The sequence below is a fragment of the Spinacia oleracea genome, chromosome 2 (genome assembly GCF_020520425.1).
Source record: "Spinacia oleracea cultivar Varoflay chromosome 2, BTI_SOV_V1, whole genome shotgun sequence".
NCBI classification, from domain to species: Eukaryota; Viridiplantae; Streptophyta; class Magnoliopsida; order Caryophyllales; family Amaranthaceae; genus Spinacia; species Spinacia oleracea.
This window is the reverse complement of record NC_079488.1, coordinates 25,994,819-25,999,679: the sequence shown is the minus strand read 5'-3', so window position 1 is coordinate 25,999,679 and position 4,861 is coordinate 25,994,819.

The window sequence follows — 4,861 nt, the reverse complement described above, 5'->3', positions numbered from 1 at the left end:
TAGAATGCAAGATGACTAGTAGTTCTGTTTCTTGAACTATGTGGACATGGCAATGTCATAATCATTTGCATAGATACTTACTTTGGGAAGATTAGTATCGGACAAGACCTATGAAACTTTACTGTAAGAGATGAAAATCTGTCATAAGTAAATTTCATTAAATTATTAGACACTAAATCCTCAATACCTGAGTGATTTGAGATTACTTGTTTGAGAACTGGTTGCTTTGACGTTGACCAACCGTCGCACCGTAAAAGGAGGCTATAAAGGCAACGCTCAGGTAATCACCTATCAAACGAAGTCTAATCTCAAGATCGCAAGATTGGGATTGTCCTCCCATAAATCGGGATGAGATGCTTAAAAGTTGTACAAGGCCACTCGGAGAGCTAGAAACTGTGAAATGCATGGCCGTGCTCGGATGAATCATAGGCTATGATTATCTGCTTATTTGATCAGTTGAACTCTGAAACCGAGGAACACCTCTTGACATAATAAGGATGACAACTCTTACCTTATGTTCAAGAGCAAGCATCGAGCGACAAAGGAATTAGGAAATGCACACTTGTCCCTAAGGACAAGTGGGAGACTGAAGGAAATAATGCCCTTGGTCCAAGTATGCATTCTATGATAAGTCTAATAAATGCGGTTCAGTATTGATTAACAAGTTAATAATTCAGTGAGATCAAGTGAGCTGAATGCCTAGCTAGAGGCCGCTTCAGTTCAAGTGGAATTAATGATATTAATCCACAGCTTACTCTTGACTGAACCCGTAGGGTCACACAAATAGTACGTAAACGGATCAAGTATTTAATGGCATTAAATACTCCATCTATGAATATTCGGAATCGACGGATCTTGGTTTTAGTGGGAGCTGAGATCGTCACAGGCAAGAAATGAATACTCCGGAAACGATGATATTGCCGGAAACGGAAATATGGATCGTATCGGAAATATAAATATTATCCAAGTCGTAGATGTTGCCGGAAACGGAAACATGATACGTATCGGAAAATATTATCGGAAATGGAAATATTGCCAGAATCGGAAATATTGCCGGAAACGGAAATATTGTCAGAATCGGAAATATTATCGGAATCGGAAAATAATTCCGGAAACGGAAATATTAAATATTTGTTCGAAACGGAAATTAATTCCGGAATCGGAAATGTTAAATATTGTTCGTATCGGAAATGAATTCCAGAATCGGAAATTTAATCGGAAGCGTATCGTACGAATAAGCATCGGACGAGGCCTGCCGGACGAGGGCCCAGCTCGAAGCCAGGCCATCGCCCAGCAAGCCAAACGCGCGCCACAAGCCCAGCCAAGGCAGCGCCCAGGCCTACCGCAAGGCAGGCCCAGCGCGCGCCAAGGCCGCGGCTGCGTGGGCCTCGCTGCGTGGGCTGCTGCTCGCACGCACGCGCATGGGCGGCCCATCGAGGCTGCCGTGTGTGTGTGTGTGAGTTTGTGCTCATGCACGATTCCTAAAACGTGCAGAGTTCGGTTAATGATTAAATTCCTAATTCTATTTGATAAATTAATTAATTAGATTCTTGTAGGATTCTAAGTTTAATTAATTCGTATCCTAATAGGATTCCAATTCTTTTTCCATACCCCTATAAATATGTGGCCTGGGTTCACAATTTATAACGAGTTTTCAAGTATTCAAAGTGAGTTTTTGAGAGAAAAATTCAGTCACACATCTTGCTCAAAAGTGCCGAAAATTCTAGTACCTTAAGGGCGATTCTAGTTGGTCAATCTTAAGGCGGATCCGGACGTGCTGTGGACTATCTACGGAGGGACGACACTTGGAGTCCTAAAGACTTGTTCTTGCTCGGTTCGGGCGCAGCTAGGGAGGGCACGCAACAAAGAGTATGCATCTAAATTATGCTATATGATTATGTGTAAATAATATGTATTCCTGGGTTAATGGTTGTTTCCGCATGATTTATGTAATATCATATGTATCATAACCTAACATTATAGACTTGAGAATTACGATTTTGCATGAGGTTTCAACACAATCCACACTGTGAATTTTCTTGTAACCTTTAGCAACTAATCTAGATTTGTGTGTGAAGACACAATTCCATGTTTGATGGTTTTTTTCCTTAAAACCAATTTGCAACCAATAGGTGTGAAACTATTCTTGCAAATCAATAAAATTTCAATTTTGTCATCAAAACACTAAGTATGTTTTATGGCCTTTAACCAATTAAACATTAAGTCTATATATGGCCTCTAACTATTTTAGGGAATCTATATTTCGTCATAGCTTTCTTACAAGTCACAAACTCATTATCATTCTTGATAATAGTTTGACGCAAGTTGTAGGATTTCTTCACTATCCAATAGAAGAATCTCATAGTTTCAGTGACCTGGACTCTATGTTTCTTCACTGTCTAATAGAAGAATCACATAGTTTCAGTGAGTTAAACTCAATGCCTACTTGGGTATAGAACATCAAACAGTAGAATATCAACAGACACTTGAAAGTCCTTTGAATATTATATTCTCCTTGAAGCACTTGTAAAGTCTTCTAAGATATGTATATTCTTTAAAGCCACATCTAAAGTCCTTAAAGAATAAGTGTTCTTCTTTTCTGAAGAACTTCGAAAAGCCTCCGGAATTGCCGTTTATGTTTGTTGTTCGCCTCGAAGAGCTTTCGAGGTCTATTTTCTCCCACTTGTCATTTTGGAAACGAATCTCCAAAAGGACACTATTTCGAGCAAACAAACATTATGTTCTCAAAATTTGTGGTAGAAACAATACCCTTGTGTCTCATTTGAATAAATCACAATGAAACATATATCTATACTTGGGCCTTAGTTTGTCAAATAACAAACACTAAGCTCCCACTGAGTTTATGAACTCTTTAGATATATATATATATATATATATATATATATATATATATATATATATATATATATATATATATATATATATATTTATATATATATATATTTATATATTATTGAAAAGATATTCTGAAATTACTTTTCAATAGCTTTGACAAATTTGGTTTAGTTTGGTGGTAGTTGACCATTTTGTTTTAGAAATTATAGGAAAAGTCTTTATGATTCATCATTGATCAAATCAAGTACTAATTGACTTTGATCATTCCAACGTAGATATGCCATATCTTATGGAGCTAGATTGTGAAATTACAACACACAATCATTGATGATCATTTTTGGTCTTAAAGTAATCATCGTTATGATCTAACCTAGATCTTTATGATTTTTTTGCCATGTGGATTCTATGCTTCTGAATCTTTGAACTAGCCAAACAGATTCAAACATATATCACTTTGAGTAAATAAACCAATATTCACTCAAATCTAGGTGAAATAATAAAGTCATAAAATCTTTATTTAGCTTTGAACTCTATTGTCTAGGTGTTCTAGCAATAGTTCATATCTTTGTTACTTTCAACAAGTAAGACTTGCTTTGTCTTGAATGATCTAGAAATCAATCAACTTTCAAAATTCCATCAAAATAGAGCTTTTGAATGTTAACTTGTTGACATGGTCTAAGCAACAATGCTAAAGGTTTGTGGAACTCAAATCAAGAGATTGATTTGAACCTAGTAAAGTTCTTATTGTTAAAGAGTTGTTTGTTTTAATCAAGCACACATGACTCAACCCGTAAATGACCATTTTATTTAAATAAACAAACAAACATTGTTTTTGTTTTTCTTGAATGTGAGTCTTTCTGTGTTTGAAGCAAAAATTTAGGTATCTTGATTATGGAACAAAATATCCATTAAGTTCCAGCCTTGAAAGGACTTAAAAACAAACTAGATGACTCTACAACTAATGTAGCAATTCCATGCTTCATTTCCCACTTGTAGGTCATTAGTGTAGCCTAGCTTCCATTGTTCGAGTTATTACCGAAGTAAGAACCTCAAGCGGTATATGATACCAAGGAAGTTTAATTGCTATGTCACTTCTCTTTAAACATAAACTTATAGGTAGAAACGAAATCGTAAATTTCTTTCATTTGTTCCTTGTTTTTCTATTTCTTGTACCCTTTCTTATAGTCTAAAGAATTGAATTCTCTAGTGTTGACTTTTATACTTTGTTAGACATGTCCGATGTCACTCCAACAAAGTTCTTACCATTTTATTTATGTTGAATATTTTGCTTCAACTAGATTATCTTACCAGAAGCTTCTAAAGTTCTCTAAGCATCGATCTATTCGAATGTCTAGGGACTAGACTCATTCGAGAATTAAATGGACAAAGAAATTAGGTTGTTAACCATTGGTAAAGCTGAGCGTTTAAACTCAATGCTTTATGATCTCAAAACTACATTGTATTTTGAATTCACAAGCACCAATCGGTTTTCCATTTGACTTTGATACTCGAAAACAACCATAAAAGTCGCTAAAAGAAACGTACATTTTAAATTTCTCACTTTCTCTCATTTCCGTGAATCGTTCTTGGATTCACTACCAATCGAGAAGATTTACTGTTACCCTTCTAAAAGGATTTATTGCAGTAAAAGATATTTAATTATAAACAATAATTAAAACATACATTGAAGCATGCAAAGTCTAAACATTTATCATGAGTAATAACTTGAAAATTAAAGCAATCATGCAATTTAAACAAGTCATTGGCATTTTATTCGAATTTATTGTTCCGGCAGGTGTGAATAAAATGATTCCAAGATCCTTAAATCATTAAAAATTAAGCACATTATGTATTTAGACTCAATTCTAAAATATTTTAGGTAAGCAAATCATTTGCTAATAGTCTAGAAACTACTCTTGGTTGTTAGGTACGTCTAGAACTTATTAGGTAAACCTATCTGTTTTTGCCACGGCATAAAAGGAATCCTTACTTATATCGTTGAGTT